This window comes from Pan troglodytes, chromosome 23 (assembly GCF_028858775.2).
Source record: "Pan troglodytes isolate AG18354 chromosome 23, NHGRI_mPanTro3-v2.0_pri, whole genome shotgun sequence".
NCBI classification, from domain to species: domain Eukaryota; kingdom Metazoa; phylum Chordata; class Mammalia; order Primates; family Hominidae; genus Pan; species Pan troglodytes.
The window spans coordinates 30,980,290-31,003,943 of record NC_086016.1 but is presented as its reverse complement, the minus strand read 5'-3'; the positions used below and the strand labels follow the sequence as shown (position 1 = coordinate 31,003,943).

Sequence of the window (23,654 nt, the reverse complement as noted above, 5' to 3'; positions counted from 1 at the left end):
GGCATGAGCCAGCATGCCTGGCAGCAGCCCTCATTTTGAATATGGCTGGTTGCCATGACAGAGGGAGATAGAACTCTCAAAAGGTCTCGCACCAGCAATTCTATGCTCTGGCCCAGCTCACAACTCATTAGCCAGTACTAGGTGCCCAGAAGTCAGAGCATAGAGATTTGGGTGAGCAAAATTAATGGCATGTGTTTGTGATGGTCATGGAGATAAGATAGAGCTAACTTTAATTGTCATGGGCAATAAGAACAGAACACAGTGGGGCCCAGTGGCTCACGTCTGTAATACCAACACTTTGAGAGGTCGAGGTGGGAGGATCTTCTTGAGGCCAGAAGTTCAAGACCAGCCTGGGCAACACAGCAAGGTCTTGTCTCAACAAAAAAAATTTAAAAATTAGCTGAGTGTGGTGACGCATGGCAGGCCGAGACCAGAGTATCACCTGGGCCCAGGAGTTTAAGGATGTAGTGAGCTATGATAGTGCTACTGCACTCCAGCCTGGGTGACAGAGCAAGACTCTATCTCTAAAAATAATAAATAAATAAATAAATAAATAAATGATTTTATTCAAAAGCTTCTCCTAGCACCTTCTGTTGACACCTCATTGGTAAGATCTCAGTCACGTGGTCAACTATGGCTGCAAAAGAGCCATGGGAAATGCCGTTTTTCTAGCTAGGTACACAGCTGTCCTAATGAAGTAAATTGAAATTCTGTTATTCTAATTTAGTAAGAAAGAATAGACATTAAGAGGTCTCTAAGCAGGCCGGGCGTGGTGGCTCACGCCTGTAATCCCACGACCTTGGGACCGATGCAGGTGGATCAATTGAGGTCAGGAGTTAGAGACCAGCCTGACCAACATGGCAAAACCCCATGTCTACCAAAAGTACAAAAATTAGCCAGGCGTGGCAGCAGTTGCTGTGATCCCAGCTACTCTGGAGGCTGAGGCAGGAGAATCGCTTGAACCTGGGAGACAGAGGTTGCAGTGAGTCCAGGTCGCACCATTGCACTCCAGCCTGGGTGGCAGAGTGAGACTCCCTCTCAAAAAAAAAAAAAAAAAAAAAAAGGCCAGGCGCGGTGGCTCATGCCTGTAATCCCAGCACTTTGGGAGGCTGAGGCGGGTGGATCACCTGAGGTCAGGAGTTCGAGACCAAACTGAACAACATGAAGAAACCCTGTCTCTACCAAAAATAAATTAGCCAGGCATGGTGATACATGCCTGTAATCCCAGCTACTTGGGAGGCTGAGGCAGGAGAATTGCTTGAACCTGGGAGGTGGAGGTTGCAGTGAGCCGACATCGCGCCATTGCACTCCAGCCGGGGCAACAAGAGTGAAACTCCGTCTCAAAAAAAATAAAGAGTTCTCTAGGCAGCAGTGTCTGCCACAGGCTGCCTGCCTTTATGCAAGATGTTTTCTTTACCAGAAATGCCCTTCTGGATATAGCCAACCCCCATCCAAGCTACACTTCCCCTATGTTATATGTGAAATGTTTATTTAGAAACAGAATGCTTGTTCCCTGATGCTGTAAAGAAATAGCACTCAAACATAAATTTAATTCTCTCAGCAAGGCAATTTTTACTTTCTGCAGAAAGGGTGCTCACTGCAGATGGAACAATGGCAAGAGCACACCTGAATAAAGGAGGGAAGCAATTTTTATCCCTTACACAGTTCGTCCCTGCTACTGTGTCCCGTCTCCATTGGCTGGAGCCAGACCTCAAAATTTAAACTAAAACCTGATGGGCTAATAACGTTAAACTTTTCTAAATAGGTAAAAGCAATGGAAAGACAAAGGAAAAGAGGAAGCTGCTTATGAAAGGATTTTTAAAAAGTAATAATATTCCTAAATAAGGAATGGGTATAGGCTGCGAGCTGGGACATGCCTGTGAGCACGTCCAGCACAGATACCTTGGTTAAAGTACTACATAGAATGTACTACCTGCCTGTGAGCATGTCTAGCATAAAGTTAATCTTTAAAAGAAACTATTATTTTTAACAGTTGTGATTTATTCTTTAACAAGAAGGGAAACTCTGAAGAGGAACTTTTACTTTCTACACCCTATTTCACAAGGGTCTCCTTGACTTCACAGTTTTATCAATCCCTGTCCACACCGAACTCCTTGAGGGTAAGGACTGTGTCTTATTTATCTTATGTATCCATATGCCTTTGCCTGGCACAGAATAGACCCCTAGTAAATATTTGAATTAGTGGGGACTTGAACGTGCTGTTGTTTATTAATCATGAAAATGTGACTCACCCCAATCATGAGATCAGGGCCATAGTGAATCCACCTTGGCTTTCCCCACTGTGCCTGGCCCAGAGCAGATGTTCCAGCTGGAACACTCTCCATCCAGCCCCACCTTCCCTGGCTTTCCTGAGGCAGATCCGTTTTGTAGATCATAGTACTGGACAGGATTTGGCAGGTTTCTGGCCTGGGTCGTTCATTATAGAGCTGTGAGAGGTACATGTGGAAAGAGCCTCATGTGAGGTCATACAGCGAGTTAGCAGCAGTGCAGATATCAGACCCAGAGCTTCAGCTTCCCAACCCAAGGACATTCATTCAATGACTGTGCTCCAAAGTCATGCTGGCTTCCTTTCAGGCCCAAGGCTAGGATGGCTAAGATTGCCCCAAAAGATGACCCTAGGATTAAGTAGGCTGTAACAGTATGTTAAAGCTACTTTTTTTCTTTTTCTTTTTTTTTTTTTTTTGAGATGGAGTCTCACTCTGTTGCCCAGGCTGGAGTGCTGTGGCATGATCTCAGCTCACTGTGACCTCCACCTCCCAGGTTCAAGTGCTTCTCCTGCCTCAGCCTCCTGAGTAGCTGGTATTACAGGCATGTGCCACCATGCCTAGCTAATTTATTTTTAGTGGGGACGGGGTTTCACCATGTTGGTCAGGCTGGTCTCGAACTCCTGACCTCAACTGATCCACCTGCTTCGGCCTCCTAAAGTGCTGGGATTACAGGTGTGAGCCACTGCGCCTGGCCTACTTTCTTTTTTAACAGAGAGAGCTGGCCAGGAGCAGTGGCTCACACCTGTAATCCCAGCACTTTGGGAGGCCGAGGCAGGTGGATCATGAGGTCAGGAGATGGAGACCATCCTGGCTAACACAGTGAAACCCCATTTCTACTAAAAATACAAAAAATTAGCCAGGTGTGGTGGTGGGCGCCTGTAGTCCCAGCTACTTGGCAGGCTGAGGCAGGAGAATGGCATGAACCCGGGAGGCGGACCTTGCAGTGAGCTGAGATGGTACCACTGCACTCCAGCCTGGGCAACAGAGCGAGACTCTGTCTCAAAAAACAAAAAACAGAGACAGCCTCACTCTGTCGACCAGGCTGGAGCGCAGTCTCTCAATCATGGCTCATTGCAGCCTCGAATTCCTGGGCTCACATGACTCTCCCACATCAGCTTCCGAAATAGCTGGTAGTTCCAGCCTCTGGAACTACAGATGTGTGCCATCATGCTGGGCTAATTTTTATCATTTTTATTTTATTTTGTTTTGTTTTGTTTTTAGAGATAGGCTCATGCTGTGTCACCAGGCTGGAGTGCAGTGGCACAGCCATAGCTCACTGTAACCTCAAACTGCTGGGTTCAAGCGATTTTCCTGCCACAGCTTCCAGAGTAGCTGAGACTACAGGTGCATGGCACCATTCTCGGCTAATATATATATATTTTTTAATAGAAATGGGGTCTCACTATGTTGTCCAGGATACTCTCAAACTCTCGGCCTCAAGAGATTCTCCTGCCTTGGCTTCCCAGAGTGTTGAGATTACAGGTGTGAGACACTGCACTCAGCCTGCTACTTTTAATTCCACTAAAATAAGTGCCAATGTTCACTGAGGGAAAAAATGACAGAAAAATTGCTGTTACTAAACTCATGGCTTTTACATTTTATTTGATAAATTTGTCTCTCACCTTAAGGAACTATTTTTGTTTGTTTGTTGTTGTTGTTTTTGAGATAGAGTCTTACTCTGTCACCCAGGCTGAAGTACAGTGGCATGATCTTGGTTCACTGCAACCTCTGCCACCCAGGTTCAAGTGATTCTGCTGCCTCAGCCTCCCAAGTAGCTGGGACTACAGGCACCCATTACCATACCTGACTAATTTTTGTATTTTTATTAGAGACAGGGTTTCACCATGTTGGCCAGACTGGTCTCGAACTCCTGACCTCAAGTGATCTTCCCACCTCAGCCTCCCAATGTGCTAGGATTACAGGTGTGGCAACCTCACATGGCCTGTTCTTTTCTTCTTCTTCTTCTTATTTTTTACAGAGTCTTGCTGTGTCACCTAGGCTGGAGAGTAGTGGTGTGATCATAGCTCACTGCAGCCAGCTTCAAATTCCTGGGATCAAGCGATCCTCTGCCTCAGCCTTTCAAGTAGAAAGAGCTGCTCATTCTAAGAAACACAGTGCTTAGTTCCTGCCAAAGCTTCTAAATTCCATAAGTCTCTCCTCACCTTGGTACTTCCAAATTCAAAGGTTCCCCAAACATACACACACCTCCAAACATATATATGCCCAGAATAAAACCTGGAAGGAAAAACATAAAATATTAATAGTGGATTTTTCTGTAAGTGGTAGAAACACAGGTGATTTTCATTTTCTTTTTGGTTTGCTTTTTAATTTTCCAAGCTTTCTACAATCAACATGTATTACTTTTATAAGTAGAATAAAAGTACTAAAAACAATAAATAAACCTAATGTTTGGAGAGGGAGAAGAAGTCACCAATATGCTTAAACTTGTGCTATTACAATGATGCATCTATGATTTACTCATTCACTCAACATGTATATCTTGAGCACCTATGTGCCAAGCACTTTGTTGGGTACAAGGGTTGTTACAATGAATAAGACAAACATGGTCCCTCCCTTAACGGAAACTTTTTATCTTCTTTATTTTCCAAAGTTACTGTGATATATGTATATTGCTTAAATTCTCTTCCTTTCCTTCCTTTCCTTTCTTTCTTTCCTTTCTTTCCTTCCTTCCCCTCCCTCCCTCCCTCCCTCTCTCTCTCTCTTTCTTTCTTTTCCAGAGTCTCATTCTGTCACCCAGGCTGGAGTGCAGTGGCATGATCTCAGCTCACTACAACCTCCACCTGCCAGGTTCAAGTGATTCTCCTGCCTCAGCCTCCCGAGTACCTGGGACTACAGGCACCCGCCACCACACCTGGCTAATTTTTTGTATTTTTAGTAGACACGGGGTTTTGCCATGTTAGCCACGATGGTCTCTATCTCCTGGTGATCCACCTGCCTCTTGGGATTACAGGAGTGAGCCACCATGCCAGGCCTGTTTAATGTCTTTCATGTGATTACTTACCATTTGTGTATCTTCTTTGGAGAAATATGTATTCAAATCCTTTACCCATTTTTAATAGTTTTAATAACAAATTGTTATTTGTCTTTTATTGTTTAGTTGTAAGAGTTCTTTATATAGTCTGGATACTAAACCCTTATCAGATATATGATTTGCAAATATTTGCTTCCATCCATTCTGTGGGTTGTTTTTTCACTTTCTGTTTTTTGTTTTGTTTTGTTTTGTTTGTTTTTCTTGTTTTTTTTCAAGATGGGATCTCAATCTGTTGCCCAGGCTGGAGTGCAGTGGTGTGATCAGATCGTAGCCCACTGTAGCCTCAAACTCCTGGACTCAAGCCAGCCTCCCACCTCAGCCTTTCAAGTAGCTGGAACTACAGACATGCGCCACCATGCCCTGCTAATTTTATTTTATTTTTCATACAGACAGGGTCTTGCTGTGTTGCCCAGGCTGATCTCAAACTCCTGGCTTCAAGCGATCCGCTTGCCTCGCTCTCCCAACATGCTGGGATACAGGCGTGAGCCACTGCACCTGGCCGGTTTTCTTTCTTTCCTTATTATTTATGTATTTATTTATTTTTGAGACAGAGTTTTACTCTGGAGTACAATGGTGCGATCTTGGCTCACTGCAACCTCCGCTTCCCAGGTTCAAGCGATTCGCCTGCCTCAGCCTTCCCAAGTAGCTGGGATTACAGGCATGCACCACCATGCCCGGCTAATTTTGTGTTTTTAGTAGAGACGGGGTTTCTCCATGTTGGTCAGGCTGGTCCTGAACTCCCGACCTCAGGTGATCTGCCCGCCTCGGCCTCCCAAAGTGCTGGGATTACAGGTATGAGCCATCGCACCCGGCCCTTTCCTTATTTTTAAGTTTTATTTATTTATTTTAGAGGAGTCTTGCTCTGTTGCCCAGGTGGTAGTGCAGTGGCTATTCACAGGCATGATCATGGGGCACTGTAACCTTGAACTCCTAGGCTCAAGTGATCCTCCCTGCTCATCCTGAGTAGCTGGGACTGCCTTTTCACATTCTCGATGGTGTCCTTTGATGCACAAAAGTTTTAAATTTTGATGAAGTCCAACTTCATCATTTTGCATTTTGCCTTTTTTCTCAGCCCCTTGCTTTGGCCTGCTTGTGATGGACTGAAGCAACATCAGTGCTGCCACTGTAAGAACTTCAGGAAGCTTCTTCTGTTTCTCATCTATTTGCAGCATTTTTGTACAAGTTGCTTCACATTTTTTGCCCTTGCCATAACCTCTCCTACTCAAAGCGGTTTTTATATTGGGCACATTCTAATTTATTATTAGGCTCTAGTCAGGAGCAACCCACATTTTCAACTGATGTTTGTTGATTTCAACATCCATATGTACAATGCCCAGGTTTGGCCACCAGGTTCCTGAAAAGTTCTTTTGCCTGCTGGTGGTAACTATATATTTCCTCTGGTGAAACGGAATAAATTAGTAGGATTTCCACATCCTGGACAATGCCAACTTCTACTGCAAAAAGTTCTAAGGCCGCACACGGTGGCTCATACCTGCAATCCCAATGCTTTGTGAGGCCAAGGTGGGAGGATTACTTGAGGCCAGGAATTCGAGACCAGCCTGGGCAATATAGCAAAACCCTGTTTTTACAAATAATTTTTTTTTGTTTTTAGTTAGCCAGATGTGGTGGCATGCTGCCATAGTCCCAGCTACTTGGGAGATTAAGGTGGGAGGATTGCTAGAGTCCAGGAGGTTGACGCTGCAGTGAGCCATGATTGTACCACTGCACTCTAGCCTGGGCAACAGAGTGAGACACTGTCTCAAAAAAAAAAAAAAAAAAAAGCCAGGCCTGGTGGCTCATGCCTGTAATCCCAGCACTTTGGGAGGCCAAGTAATCCCAGCACTTTGGGAGGCCAAGGCAGGTGGGTGACCTAAGGTCAGGTGTTTGAGACCAGCCTGACCAACATGGTGAAACCCCGTCTCTACTAAAAATACAAAAATTAGCCAGGCTTGGTGGTGCATGCCTGTAATCCCAGCTATTTGGGAAGCTGAGGCAGGAGAATCACTTGAATCCAGGAGGTGGAGGCTGCAGTGAGCCGAGATTGCACCACTGCAGTGAGCCAAGATTGAGCCACTGCACTCCAGCCTGGGTGGCAGAGTGAGAGTGAGACCTGTCTCAAAAAAATAAAAACAAAAATAAAGTTCTAAAAAATACAGACGTGTCATTTCAAATTCTCCAAGAAGCAGGGGCAAAGAAGGGATTAGACGTACAAGATTTGTGGAAGAAACACCAGTGGATGATAAAGAGAGGCAGAGGAGGCAGGGGGTCCTTTAGACCTCGAAGCAGGTCTACTCCTGTGAAAAGAAACAGGCAGGAAGGTTTAGGTAAGAAGAGCCTCAGAGGGCCCTGCACATCTAATAAAGTTTCAGCCAGGCTAATGGAGTCCTTGAGCCAAAGCTGACTGTTCTAGGTGTCCTGTGTCTCCCAGGAATGGGCCAGTACCCCATGTGCTCTGTCACTGGCTGGCTGGGAAGCCTCAGTGCAAACTCAAATGCTGAGTGGACCCAGGCGGGGCAGCACCTGGGGCTGCCAGTCTATTATGTTCTCTACAACAGTAAAGTTGAGTGGTGCATTTTCTGTTTTTTATTTGTTTAAGATGGAGTCTCGCTCTTGTTGGCCAGACTGGAGTGCAATGGCACCATCTCTGCTCATTGCAATCTCTGCCTCCTGGGTTCAAGCAATTCTCCATCCTCAGCCCCCCAAGTAGCTGTGATTACAGGCACCCGCCACCATGCCCGCCTAATTATTGTATTTTTAGTAGAGATGGGGTTTCACCATGTTGTCCGGGCTGATCTGGAACTCCTGACCTCAGGTGATCCACCCACCTCGGCCTCCCAAAGTGCTGGGATTACAGGCATGAGCCACCGTGCCTGGCCAAGTGGTGCATTCTCATGACTACAATACAGCATATTCAATTTTTAGATAAAAGGACCTTGGCTGGGCATGGCGGCTCACGGCTGTCATCCTTGGGAGGCTGATGCAGGAGGATCACTTGAAGCCAGGAGTTCGAAACCAGCCTGGGCAACATAGGGAGACCCTGTTTCTCTCTCTCTTTTTTTTTTTTTTTTTTTTGAGATGGAGTTTCACTCTGTCACCCAGGCTGGAGTGCAGTGGTGCCATCTCGGCTCACTGCAACCTCCACCTCCTGGGTTCAAGCAATTCTCCTCCCAAGTAACTGGGCCTCCCAAGTAACTGGGATTATAGATGTGCACCACCACGCCCAGCTATTTTTGTATTTTTAGCAGAGACGGGGTTTTACCATGTTGGCCAGGCTGGTCTCAAACTCCTGACCTCAGGTGATCCACCTGCCTCGGCCTCCCAAAGTGCTGGGATTACAGGCATGAGCCGCTGCACCTGGCCGACCCTGTCTTAAAGACAAATAAAACAAAAAAACAAAACAAACAAACAAAAAGGACTTCTAAACTCCTCCCCCTATAGTGTCTGCAGTCCGAGGGTCAAAGTCAGGCACTGACCATCCTGTGCTCTTCTCCCTCCCACCCACTGCCCAGGGTCGAGGAGGGAGCAACAACTATTAAGGGTCGAGTAGATGTCCAGGCCTGAGCTGCATGCTTTTTAAACTCCATTTAACCATCAAAGTGACTTTTGTGAAGTAGGTATTGTCTGACTTACTTCATAGTGATGTGGTGGGTGGCTGAGCCTAGCTGCCTGGGGGCAGGGGCAAGCTGGTATCTGGAGTTTTTGGCTTCTGGAGTGGGAAGCAGGCTCTTCCAAGATTATATAGTAAGGAACTCCATAAACAGAGAAAGGGGGACATCCAAGCGCTGGGCAGGAGAAGAAAAAAAAAAAGGAAAGAAACAGAAATGTCTCTTCCACGTTTCCTTCCTTCCTTCCTTCCTTTCTTTCCTTCTTTCTGCCATTTATTTCTTATTTTTTTTTTTCGAGATGGAGTCTCGCTCTGTCGCCCAGGCTGGAGTGCTGTGGCGTGATCTCTGTTCACTGAAAGCTCCGCCTCCTGGGTTCACGCCATTCTCCTGCCTCAGCCTCCTGAGTAGCTGGGACTAAGGCGCCCGCCACCACGCTCGGCTGATTTTTTTTTTTTTTTTTGTATTTTTAGTAGAGACGGGGTTTCACTGTGTTAGCCAGAATGGTCTCGATCTCCTGACCTCGTGATCCTCCCGCCTTGGCCTCCCAAAGTGCTGGGATGACAGGCGTGAGCCACCGCGCCCAGCTGTCTTTCTTTCTCTCTCTCTTTCTCTTTCTTTCCTCTCTCTCTCTCCTTTCTTTCTTTTCCTCCTCCACTCCCCTCCCCTCCCCTCCCCTTCCCTTCCCTTCCCTTCCTCTTTCTTTTTCTTTTTCTTTTTCTTTTTTTTTTTTTTTTTGATACAGGGTCTCACTCTGTCGTTCAGGCTAGAGTACAATGGTGTGATCATGGCTCACTGCAGCCTGGGCCTCCCAGGGCCAAGCGATCTTCCCGCCTCAGCCTCCTGAGTAGCTGGGACTACACGTGCAATCCACCACGCCTGGCAAATTTTTTGTATTTTTTGCAGAGATGGGGTTTTGCCATGCTGCCCAGGCTGGTCTCAAACTCCTGGGCTCAAACGATCCACCCACTTTGGCCTCCCAAACTGCTAGGATTAAAGGCTTGAGCCACTGCGCCTGGCCACCTTCTGTTTTCTGACCCAGACCCCTGCCCAGGCAGCACTGCAACTCTCTCCTTTGTGTCCCTGCCCTGACTGCAGTCCTCATCATGCTAGTGGCGGTTGCTTAGATTTACCTTCCCTTGTTTTAAGTCTTTGGCTGTGTGGATACAGTCTTTGTTATCATTCATTCTCGCAGCCCTGTAGACCCTGGGGACTTAGTGGTAAATGAGATAGGCACCACCCCTGCGCTGCCAGAGCTTCAAGCCTAGCAGGAAACCAACAATAAAACACAATGGGCCAGGTGTGGTGGCTCAAGCCTGTAATCCCAGCAGTTTGGGAGGCCGAGGCGGGTGGATAGCCTGAGCTCAAGAGTTCAAGACCAGCCTGGGCAACACGACAAAACCCTGTCTCTACAAAAAGTACAAAAAATTAGCCGAATGTAGTGGTGCATGCCTGTGGTCCCAGCTGCTTAGGAGGCTGAGATGGGAGGATCGCTTCAGCCTGGGAGGTGGAGGTTGCAGTGAACTGAGACTGTGCCACTGCACTCCAACCTGAGTGACAGAGCAAGACCCTCATCTGACACACACAATGGATATGAAGATGGGGTGTACAGAGTCTATGGATGGGCGCAGCAAAGGAATGAAGCTGGGGTCAGGAACAGAAGTATATGGAAGGCTTATAGGCTCTAGAAGGGACGGCTATCATTTTCCCTGCCTGGCATGTTCTCCCCTGTCTGCCCACCTGTCCTCACCTTCTGTGGTCCAGATGAAGCTCTCAATCATAGTGCTCTGTCCCTCTCCCACCACCATCCTGCTGGACTTGTGATTCAAGCTGGCCAGTCAGACCACCCATCCCCATGTCCACAGAGACTGGCTTAGGACTGGGTATGTAAGCCCAGTAGAACCAATCAAAGACTTCTCTGAGGCTTGATATAAGGAAACTGGGAAAAAGGGGGCTTCACTTCGTCTAAGATCATAAGCTGTAAGGACAGTGTAAGGTGGAGCTGCTTGCCATTTTCCCAGGCCAGGTAGAGGAAGCCATCTGCAACAGGCAACAGCAAGGCTGACGCACAAAGGGAAGAAAATAAAGATGGAGTTGGGGGAGCCCTAGTGATATCTTTTTTTTTTTTTTTTTTTGAGATGGAGCTCTGTCACCCAGGTTGGAGTGGTGCAGTGGCACAATCTTGGCTCACTGCAGCCTCCGCCTCCCAGGCTCAAGCGCTTCTTGTGTCTCAGCCTCCCGAGTAGCTGGGATTACAGGCGTGTGTCACCATGCCCAGCTAATTTTTGTATTTTTAGTAGAGATGGGGTTTCTGCATGTTGGCCAGGCTGGTCTCGAACTCCTGACCTCAAGTGATCCACCTGCCTCGGCCTCCCAAGATGCTGGGATTGCAGGTGTGAGCCACTGGTGCCCGGCCCCTGGTGATATCTTTTAAGTTCCTGGATCCATTTGTACTTGAAGTTCATCTCCAGACTTTTTAGTTATATGACTCATTAGCCAGAGTCTTGGTCTGTCATCCAGGCTGGAGTGCAGGAGTCCCATCATAGCTCACTGCAGCCTTGAACTCCTGGGCTTAAGCAATGCTCCCACATCAGCCTCCCAAGTAGCTAGGGCCACAGCTGTGTGCCACGAGGCCTGGCTAACTTATTATTATTATTTTTTTTTTATTTTTTAGAGATCGAGGTCTCACTATGTTGCCCAGGCTAGTCTGAAACTTGTGGGCTTAAGTGATCCTCCCACCTCAGCCTCCCAAAGTGCCGAGATTACAGATGTGAGCCACTGTGCCTGCCTTCATGAACTTTTTTTTTTTTTAAAGCTTGTTTAAGTAGGGTTCTGTTGGGCTTTCAGCATGATGGTTTCTGTGTTCCATCCATGGTCTCATGGCCCTTGATGTGATCAAGCCTGAGACTGCAATGTCAGACCCCAAAAGGGACCCGGGAATGCTGTTGGAGGCAGGAGTGGAAGGCAAGAATGATAGCTTCGAGGAAGCAAAATACCTGCCAGCAACTCCATGCTGGACCAGATCAACTCCTGTCTGGAGCAGCTGGAGGAAAACCACCACCTCCACATCCACTTCCAGGAGCTGCTGGAATCCAACCAGCAGACATGCCTTGAGTTCCAGCAGCAGCTCCGGGAGGCCCCCAGCGATGTCAGCCTCTAGGCTCTGGGAGCCCCCAACCAGGCCCCAACCCTGCTTCCCTGGGCCAGGCTCTGGCCCCGCACTCCCTGGCTTAGATACCTTCCCAAGGGCTGGCCTTCAGTTTCCCCCAATGGGTCTGGCTGCCTGGGCCACCCTTCCAGCACTCCCCTTGGCCTGCCTGGGCCAGTCCCCACTGCCTGGCATCCCCTCCCAGAGTCAGGCATGGGCCTGCGACCCTCTACTTGCCTGCCACCCAGCTCACTCCACCCAGGCCTTAAGTGTCCACATAAAATGGGTCTCTCTCTCTCTCTTTCTCTCTCTCTTTCTCTCTCTCACACACACACATATACACACACACAAAGTAGGGTTCCATCACTGGTAAACAAAATCATCCTGACTGAAAGGCTGGGCTTTTTGTCTTGGCTATTTGGTGCTATCTGGTGGAGTAGGTGATTGGTAAGTATTCGTTAGATGGGTGGAGGTGTGGATAGAAGTTGACATGAGGCAGTTTTCTTCCTTCATCCTGCTTTTCAACTTTTGAAGCCTAAGTACAGTCTTATTGTACAATATGGTGACTATAGTTAATAACATTGTATCATATACTTGCAAATTACTAAGAGAGGCCAGGCATGGTGGCTCACACCTGTAATCCCAGCATTTTGGGTGGCCAAGGTGGGCGGATCCCTTGGGGCCAGGAGTTCGAGACCAGGTTGGCCAACATGGTGAAACCCCGTCTCTACTCAAAATACAAAAATTAGCCGGGCATTGTGGTACGCGCCTGTAGTCCCAGCTACTCGGGAGGCTGAGGCACGAGAATCGCTTGAACCCGGGAGGTGGAGGTTGCAGTGAGCCGAGAAGGCACCACTGCACTCCAGCCTGGGTGACAGCGTGAGACTCTGTCTCAAAAAAAAAAGAAAATTACTAAGAGAGATTTTAAGTTTTCTCACCACGCACACACACAAAAGATAAGTATGTTAGGCAAGCATATGTTGATTAGCTTGATTTAGCCATCCCACAATGTATACATATTTCGAAATATTATGTTGTGTACCATAAATATAGACAAATTTTGTCAATTAAAAATTAAATATTGGCTGGGCGGATCACTTGAGGTCAGGAGTTCGAGACCAACCTGGCCAACATGGCGAAACCCCATCTCTACTAAAAGACCGTCTCAAAAGAAAAATTTGAATAAAAATATCAATAATAATTTTTTTGAGACTACTCACTCTGTTGCCTAGGCTGGAGTGCAGTGGAGTGATCTCAGCACACTGCAACCTCCGCCTCCCAGGTTCCAGCTATTCTCGTGCCTCAGCCTCCCAAGTAGCTGGGACTACAGGCACTCGCCACCACACCAGGCTAATTTTTGTATTTTTAGTAGAGTCAGCGTTTTACCACATTGGCCAGGCTGGTCAAACTCCTGACCTCTAATGGTCTGCCCACCTGGGCCTCCCAAAGTGCTGGGATTACAGGCGTGAGCCACTGCGCCTGGCCTAAAAAATAATAATAATTTTAAAAACTATGTATTGTCCATGGTAGCCCAGGCCAGCCCTGCTGCATTGAAACCTCAAGTACATCTAATAGCACAGTGAGGAATAAAGTGCAGAAGTAACTGTTAACTGTTGCACAGCAAGAAATTTTCAACCTGTGGCTCAGACATTACGCTTACTTCGTGGTGGCTGACATGGACCTTCTCCCAGAATAAAAGGGATAAATGGCAGTAGCCCCCAGAGATCTAGACCTTTCTGACGGGGCACATTCCTCATCCCATGTGGGCAGCTGAGGCCGGACTTCAAATGCGCGTCTGAGGACCAAGGATCTGTGCCCAGGGCCAGGAAGTATGCTCGGTCTAAGGTATCTCCTTCACACAGCTCTTTGGCAGGTCCTGTAGAAAAGCCAATGACACTGGGCATGGTGGTTCACACCTGTGATCCCAGCAACTTAGGAGGCTGAGGCAAGGGGATCCCTTGAGGCCAGGAGTTCAAAGCTGCAGTGAGCTATGATTGTGCCACTGCACTCTAGCCTGGGAGAAAGAGCAAGACTCCATCTCTAAAAAACAAGTGAAAAAAAATAAAAAGCAAAGTGAAAATAATTCCAGCTGAGTCCATCTGCCTCACCAGTGCTTGAACCCAGACTGGGGGTCTGGTCTACCGCTTAGTCTCATCCAGGTATTGGTGGCATAGATACAGATGCGGCGACAGGGGAGGAAATGGCTTGAGGGATGAGACGCTCATAAGTGAGAACCACAGAGTGGGTCAGAAACAGTCACTGTCAACTACCAATAATCAAGGCTGTCACTTTTCACTTTGTTTATAATGTGCTTTTTCATTCAGATGCTTTTAATTTTGATGCAAAGCAAATGATGTTTCTCCTGATTGGTACCTTTTGCATCTTTTTCTTTTTTCTTTTTTCTTTTTCTCCTTCCTTCCTTCTCTCTCTTTTCCTTCCTTCCCTTTTTCTTTCTTTCTTTTTCTTTCTTCCTTCCTTCCTTTCTTCCTTCCTTCCTTTTTTCCTTTCCTTCTTTCCTTCTTCTTCTTTCTTTCTTTCTCTTTTTAATTTTTTTTTGAGACAGGGTCTTGCTCTATTGCCTTGACCTGCTGGGCTCAAGCGTTCCTCCTACCTCAGACTCCCAAGTAGCTGGAATTACAGGCACATGCCACCATGCCCAGCTAATTTTTAAAATTTTTTTGTAGGGATGGGGTTTTGTCATGTTGCCCAAGTTGGTCTTCAACTCCTGGGCTCAAGTGATCCTCCCACCTCAGCCTCCTAAAGTGCTGGAATAACAGGCAGGACCCACCCCACCGGCCTCATTTCATTTTTACATATAGTGCTTGGATGCATCTGAAATTTATTTACAGTTTGATGTGATGGAGCAAACCATTCCTTTTTTTTTTTCCCATATAACTAAGCTGTTATCCCAACACCATCCCCACTGCCCTGCTATTCTGATATCTGGGCTGAGTCAAAGTGGGCTGATTCAGCAGACTCAGTGAAGGTCACAGTGTGCCCAGCAGACTTTCTTGGGCACAGAACACTGGCCTTGCCCACACCCTAGAAGCTATGTTAATGAAGGAAGATGTTCTTATGAATTTTTTTTTTTTTAGACAGAGTCTCGCTCTGTCATCTAGGCTTGAGTGCAGTGGCACAGTCTCAGCTCACTGCAACCTCCATCTCCTGGGTTCAACCAATTCTCCTGCCTCAGCCTCCCAAGTAGCTGGGATTATAGGCACCACCACCACGACCGACTAATTGTATTTTTACTAGAGATGGGGTTTCACCATGTTGGCCAGGCTGGTCTGGAACTCCTAACCTCAGGTGATCCACCTGCCTCTCGGCCTCCCAAAGTGCTGGGATTACAGGTGTGAGCCACCGCACCAGGCCTTCTTATGATTTTTTGAAAAGTCTCGGTTTAAAACTGTAAGAACTTTACAGGCCGGGCATGGTGGCTCACACTTGTAATCCCAACACTTCGGGGGGCTGAGGCAGGCAGATTGCTTGAGCTCAGGAGTTTAAGGCCAGCCTGGGGAACATAACCAAACCCTGTCTCTACAAAAGATACAAAACTTGGCAGGGTGTGGTGGTGCATGCTTGTAGTCCCAGCTTCTTGGGGGCTGAGGTGTTCACTTGAGCCTGGGAGGTGGAGGCTGCAGTGAGCCATGTTCGCAACACTGCAATCCAGCCTGGGTGACAAAGCAAGACACTCTATCAAAAACAGAAACAAAAAACATTATAAGCAGAGAGTGAATAATAGTACAAGGTCATGGTTACAAATCCAGGCTTTAGAGTGAGACAGAGGTAACATCAAACTTTGCTTCCCCTCTAAGATGTGTTTCTTCATAGGACTCTATTGATACCCTTCCTGGATGGCCCCAGCTAGCATCATCACCTCCAGTTCTTCCCTAGCTGTCTAACTCCACAACCCTACTCCAGATTACGATGGCTCACAGTGGGAACCCACTCTTAAAGGCTTAGGCTGGGCTCCCAGAAGCAGAGACTGAAGCAGGAATTCCCATGCAATTGATTTATTGAGGGAGGCCCTAGGGAGAAAACTGCAAGGAAGTGAGGAAAGCGGAACAGCGCCAGGGAGGGAGCTGAGCAAACATGTGCTTTCAGGAGAGGTCTGACCACAGCCTGATTCCAAGGGGAGCGCTGCAGTGTTGGCCCCACCTTGAGGTCAGGGGCTGGCTTTTATGCAGCACCCCATTAGTCAGTCACTGGCCTTGGGCCACCCCGGCTGTGTGTGTAACCTCTCAGACACCCACCAGAGACAACTGTACCCACCACAGAGACACCAGCACCCACCAGAGACAACACCCACCACAGAGACAACAACACCCACCTCAGAGACAACACCCACCACAGAGACAACAGCACCCACCTCAGAGACAACACCCACCACAGAGACAACAACACCCACATCAGAGACAACACCCACCACAGAGACACCAACACCCACCACAGAGACACCAACACCCACCACAGAGACAACAACACCCACCTCAGAGACACCAACACCCACCTCAGAGACACCAACACCCACCACAGAGACAATAACACCCACCTCAGAGACACCAACACCCACCACAGAGACAACAACACCCACCACAGAGACAACAGCACCCACCTCAGAGACACCAACACCCACCACAGAGACAACAACACCCACCTCAGAGACACCAACACCCACCACAGAGACACCAACACCCACCACAGAGACAACAACACCCACCACAGAGACAACAACACCCACCACAGAGACAACAACACCCACCTCAGAGACACCAACACCCACCACAGAGACAACAACACCCACCACAGAGACAACAACACCCACCACAGAGACAACACCCACCTCAGAGACAACAACACCCACCACAGAGACACCAACACCCACCACAGAGACAACAACACCCACCACAGAGACAACAACACCCACCTCAGAGACAACAACACCCACCACAGAGACAACACCCACCACAGAGACACCAACACCCACCACAGAGACAACACCCACCTCAGAGACAACAACACCCACCACAGAGACACCAACACCCACCACAGAGACAACAACACCCACCTCAGAGACACCAACACCCACCACAGAGACACCAACACCCACCACAGAGACAACAGCACCCACCACAGAGACACCAACACCCACCTCAGAGACAACAGCACCCACCACAGAGACAACAGCACCCACCTCAGAGACAACAACACCCAACTCAGAGACAACAACACCCACCTCAGAGACAACAACACCCACCACAGAGACACCAGCACCCACCACAGAGACACCAACACCCACCTCAGAGACAACAGCACCCACCACAGAGACACCAACACCCACCTCAGAGACAACAGCACCCACCACAGAGACAACAGCACCCACCTCAGAGACAACAACACCCACCACAGAGACAACAACACCCACCACAGAGACACCAGCACCCAACTCAGAGACACCAGCACCCACCACAGAGACAACAACACCCACCACAGAGACAACAACACCCACCACAGAGACACCAACACCCACCACAGAGACAACAGCACCCACCACAGAGACACCAACACCCACCTCAGAGACAACAGCACCCACCACAGAGACAACAGCACCCACCTCAGAGACAACAACACCCACCACAGAGACAACAACACCCACCACAGAGACAACAACACGCACCTCAGAGACACCAACACCCACCTCAGAGACAACAACACCCACCACAGAGACACCAGCACCCACCTCAGAGACAACACCCACCACAGAGACAACAGCACCCACCACAGAGACACCAGCACCCACCTCAGAGACAACACCCACCACAGAGACAACAGCATCCACCTCAGAGACAACAACACCCACCAGAGAGAAAACAGCACCCACCTCAGAAACAACAACACCCACCAGAGAGACAACAGCACCCACTCAGAGACAACACCCACCAGAGACAACAGCACCCACCTCAGAGACAACAGCACCCACCTCAGAGACAACACCCACCACAGAGACAACAGCATCCACCTCAGAGACAACAACACCCACCAGAGAGAAAACAGCACCCACCTCAGAAACAACAACATCCACCAGAGAGACAACAGCACCCACTCAGAGACAACACCCACCACAGAGACAACAGCACCCACCTCAGAGACAACAGCATCCACCTCAGAAAAATATTCTTTGAGTTTTTTTTTTTTTTTTTTTAGAGAGACAGGGTTTCGCTTTGTCCCCAGGCTGCACTGCAGTGGCCTAATCATAGCCTTGAACCTCTGGGCTCAAATGATCCTTCTGCCTCAGCTGCATGAGTGCTGGGATTACAGGAGTGCACCACCATGACTGGATTTTTTTTTCTTCTAATTTTAGTAGAGATGGGGTCTCATCATGTTACCCAGGCTGATCTCAAACTCCTGACTTAAGTGATCTTTCCTTCTTGACCTCCCAAAGTGCTGGGAATACAGGCATGAGCCACTGTGACCAGCCCATAAAGAAGTATTCTAAGCAAAATCTGAGGATAGGGTTGGACCAGTATGATGATGGGAAAGAATTAGAGAAAAATGTGAACTTGGATATGTCTTCACCAAGCTTAATCTGAGAATAATCTATTTTACTGTTTTATGTCTGTGATGTTTCTCTGGTTTAATAAAAATGTGCTTTGCCTTTTTATTTGAGATAGGATTTCACTCCCATTACCCAGGCTGGAGCGCAATTGCACGATCTCAGCTCACTGCAACATCTGCCTCCCAGGCTCCAGTGATCCTCCCAGCTCATCCTCCCGAGTAGCTGGGATCAGAGGCCCGGGCTAATATGCCTGTAATTTTTTTTATTTTTTGTAGAGACAGGGTTTCACCATGTTGCCCAAGCTGGTCTAACACCCCTGGGCTCAAGCCATCCACCTGCCTTGGCCTCTCAAAGTGCTGGGATTACAGGCATGAGCAGTGCGCCTGGCCTCTCTTTCTTTTAAACAGGGTCTCGGTCTATTGCCCAGGCTGGAGCATGGTGCTGTAATCACAGCTCATTGCAGCCTCTAACTCTTGGGTTCAAGAGATCCTCTGCCTCAGCCTCCTGAATAGCTGGGACTACAGATGCATGCCAGAGCACCCGGCTAATTTTTTAAAATTTTTGTAGAGATGGGGGTCTCTCCATGTTGACCAGGCTGGTTTTGAACTCCTGGCTTCAAGTTATCCTTCTGTGTTGGCCTCCCAAAGTGTTTGGATTACAGGCGTCAGTCACTGCACTCGGCTGCTCAGGTTTCGTATAACAAGCCTTCGCTTCAGCCTGTTTGATTAGGTTTCTGTCCCTTGACTGGACTTTGTTTCTAGAGGTGTTAAATCAGTAGCAAACACTTATTTGTCAGGAACAGTAGCACATACATGACATGCACACTTGCCTTCATCTTCAGAACAGTCCTGTCTTTGCTACACAAGAGGAAATGGAAAGTCAGGAAGATTAAGTAACTTGCCCGGTCACCCAACAGCAAGCACTAACTCAGGCCTGTCTGATTTGGCAAACAGTGGCTCAAAATCACCGTTCAATGGCTGGAAAGCTAATTTTCAGATTTATAGTGAGGCAATCTTTTTAAGTGCAAAGCTGAAGGAATGTTTACAAAACAAATGTCAAACATTTTACAAATGTTTGAAAGTGGCAAAAGCTGATCCTCACTGGGATCAACCTGGGTGTGGGTTACAGGGTTTTGTTTTGGGGATCTGCTGAATAGAACCATCATCGCATGTGCAGTGAAGACAACTGGCCACTAGATGGCCCTGCAGCTCTTTGCGGTGCCATCGCCAATCGCATTGGCCTCTTGGTTCCCAGGGGCCAAACCACATGAAAACAGACAAATGAGAAAAATAAGCACAATGTAGGGCATTTTTCAAAAAACGTAATGTACTAAATTTAAAAGTCCATCCAATATTCTGAGATCATGTTCTTCCTACTCTTTTGAATGGTAATAGATGATCGCTTCTCGCCAAATATTCTTTCTTGGCAAAAATTGACCTAGCTTTGGACACATTTCCCCTCCCCACTTTTAAAAAGTGGGATTGTGAATTGCAAAAACCTGGGATTGGTAAAAATACCAGCTTCTCATAAAAAGTGGATCCAAGGCCGGGCACGGTGGCTGACGCCTGTAATCCGAACACTTTGGGAGGCCGGGGCGGGCAGATTGCCTGAAATTGGGAGTTCGAGACCAGCCTGGCCAGCATGATGAAACCCCCTCTCTACTAAAAATACAAAAATTATCCGGGCGTGGTGGCAGGTGCCTGTAATCCCAGCTAATCAGGAAACTGAGGCAGTAGAATTGCCTGAACCCAGGAGGCGGAGGTTACAGTGAGCAGAGATTATGCCGTTGAACTCCAGCCTGGGCAACAGAGCGAGACTCCATCTCAAAAAAAAAAAAAGGCTGGGCGCGGTGGCTTACACCTGTAATCCCAGCACTTTGGGAAGCCGAGGGGGGCGGATCACCTGAGGTCAGGAGTTTGAGACTAGCCTGGCCAACATGGCGAAATCCTGTTTCTACTAAAAATACAAAAATTAGCTGGGCGTGGTGGCGGGCGCCTGTAATCCCAGCTACTCAGGAGGCTGAGGCAGGAAAATTGCTTGAATCCAGGAGGCAGAGGTTGCAGTGCACTGTGATGGCACCACTGCACTCCAGCCTGGGCAATAGAACAAGACTCCATCAAAAAAAAATTATATTTACATTATTAGAAGCTATTTTTTTAACAGTAAAATAAAACACTGTTGATAAAAATATTGTAAAGTCGGCCAGGCGCGGTGGCTCATGCCTGTAATCCCAGCACTTTGGGAGGCTAAGGCAGGTGGATCACTTGAGGTCAAGAGTTCAAAAACGGCCTGACCAACATGATGAAACCCTGTTTCTAATAAAAACACAAAATTAGCTGGGCACGGTCGCGCATGCCTGTAATCCCAGCTATTTGGGAGGCTGAGGCACGAGAATCACTTGATCCCAGGAGGTGAAGGTTGCAGTGGGGCCAGATTGCGCCATTGCACTCCAGCCTGGGCAACAAGAGCAAAACTCCGTCTCAAAAAAAAAGAAACATATACATATATATATATATATATATATTTATATATATATATTTATATATATATATATGTCAAGGAAGTTTAGAGTCAGTAGGAATTTCCTAGGGGAAATATCGACATTAATTGTTAAACAATTGGACCATTAGGAAGGTACAAATATGTGGGGTACATACATAGACAAATATGTCTCTAGTTGGTTCTAGAGAAAGTGAAAGGAAAAGACGTTTAGTGCATTGCAGACAGTGGCACAACTGAGGGGTTGGCTGAGAAAGCTCAGATCTACTAGGGTCTGAGGATGTCCTAAAGTGGATAGGGATGAATCTGGGAAGAGGAATCTCAAATGAATACAGTCTTCTTTTGCACTTAAAAGATGAAGTGTAAAAAAAAGTAATAAATAAGACTGGGTGCGGTGGCTCAGGCCTGTAAACCCAGCACTTTGGAAGGCCAAGGTGGGCAGATCACTTGAGATCAGGAGTTGAAGACCAGCCTGGCCAACATGGTGAAACCCTGTCTCCACTAAAAATACCAAAATTAGCTGAGTGTGTTGGCACACACCTGTAATACCAGCTACTGGGGAGGCTGAGGCAGAAGAATCGTTTGAACCTGGGAGGCGGAGGCTGCAGTGAACCGAGATGGTGCCACGGCACTCCAGACGGCAACAGAGTGAGACTCCATTTCAAAATAACTAAATAAAAATAAATAAGTACATACATACATAAAAGATGAGGTGTGTTGGGCCAGGCGCAATGGCTCACGCCTGTAATCCTAGCACTTTGGGAGGCCAAGGTAAGTGGATCACCTGAGGTCAGGAGTTTGAGACCAGCCAAGCCAACATGGAGAAACACTGTTTCTACTAAAAATACAAAAATTAGCTGGAAGTGGTGGCAGGTGCCTGTAATCCAAGCTACTCAGGAGACTGAGGCAGGAGAACTGCTTGAACCCGGGAGGCAGAGGTTGCAGTGAGCTGAGATCACGCCACTGCACTCCAGCCTGGGCAACAGAGCAAGCCTCCATCTCAAGAAAAAGAAAAAAAAAAAAAAAAAAGGAAAGTAAGTGTTGGGCAAGAGTCAGACCAGAAGCCAAGGATGAGCATCTGAGAGCAAGCGTGACCACCCACTAGGTTCAGGAAGCAGTGCCTGAAAGATTCCCAGAGATAAGGGGGTGAGGAGCAGAAGACTTTTGGAGGGTGCCGCTGTGTGGTGCCTGGAATCCGTAACCTCAAATGGCAAAGGGTAGCAAGAAAAGAGGCTGGCCCTAGTACTGTGGTTCCTCTAGGCGGCTCCAGGACTTAGAGACAGTGGAGAAGGTGGAGGAGAATGTCCCCTGCTTGGGACAACTCTTCCCCCAATCCTACCATTTCTCTCCTGCCTCCTCCCTCTTGGTGTTCTGAGCCCCAAAACTAACCCCAGTTTTCCTAAATAAGAAATAAGCATGCAAAATAGTTCAGTAGCCAAGTAATTTGATCATTCTAATTCCATGATATATAATCCTTTGGGTATATACCCAGTAATGGGATGGCTGGGTCAAATGGTATTTCTAGTTATAGATCCCTGAGGAATCGCCACACTGTCTTCCACAATGGTTGAACTAGTTTACAGTCCCACCAACCGTGTAAACGTGTTCCTATTTCTCCACATCCTCTCCAGCACCTGTTGTTTCCTGACTTTTTAATGATTGCCATTCTAACTGGTGTGAGATGGTATCTCATTGTGGTTTTGATTTGCATTTCTCTGATGGCCAGTGATGAGCATTTTTTCATGTGTCTGTTGACTGCATAAATGTCTTCTTTTCGGAAGTGTCTGTTCATATCCTTCGCCCACTTTTTGATGGGGTTGTTTGATTTTTTCTTGTAAATTTGTTTAAGTTATTTGTAGATTCTGGATACTAGCCCTTTTTCAGATGGGTAGATTGTAAAAATTTTCTCCCATTCTGTAGGTTGCCTGTTCACTCTGATGATCGTTTCTTTTGCTGTGCAGAAGCTCTTTAGTTTAATTAGATCCCATTTGTCAATTTTGGCTTTTGTTGCCATTGCTTTTGGTGTTTTAGACATGAAGTCCTTGCCCATGCCTATGTCCTGAATGGTATTGCCTAGGTTTTCTTCTAGGGTTTTTATGGTTTTAGGTCTAATATTTAAGTCTTTAATCCATCTAGAATTAATTTTTGCATAAGGTGTAAGGAAGGGATCCGTGTCAGCTTTCTACATATGGCTAAAGAGCTGGCTAATTTTGTATTTTTAGTAGAGACGGTGTTTCTCCATATTGGTCAGGCTGGTCTTGAACTCCTGACCTCAGGCGATCTGCCTGCCTCGGCCTCCCAAAGTCCTGGATTACAATTGTGAGCCACCGCATCTGGCTGCCACCATTCTAAATAATGTCTACTTTGCTTTATCTTGATTTATCAGTTTTTGACTTTATTCATTGATTTCCAAATGAGTGATGAATTTTCTTTTTACCACCACTCCCACCTTCCCCCTTCTCCTAATATATTTTGTCACTATTTTTATTAAATGTTTACAGCGTGCACA

At 47.3% G+C, this 23,654-nt stretch overlaps 1 protein-coding gene across 2 annotated transcripts in view; it reads right to left on the bottom strand.

Moving 5' to 3' along the window:
* Window positions 1-3,864: 3,864 nt before the first annotated feature.
* CCDC117 (coiled-coil domain containing 117) overlaps window positions 3,865-23,654 on the bottom strand; it is a 72,744-nt gene continuing 52,954 nt past the window's right edge. The window contains exons 6-8 of one of the 2 annotated variants that reach the window (XR_001712614.4): window positions 8,971-9,122; window positions 7,551-7,634; window positions 4,263-4,523 (exon numbers count right to left, since the gene is read on the bottom strand). The gene's annotated coding sequence lies outside the window, so the exon portion shown is untranslated. Of the gene's footprint in view, window positions 4,524-7,550; window positions 7,635-8,970; window positions 9,123-23,654 lie in introns of both variants that reach the window. The other variant, XR_001712615.3, reaches the window with a different exon arrangement.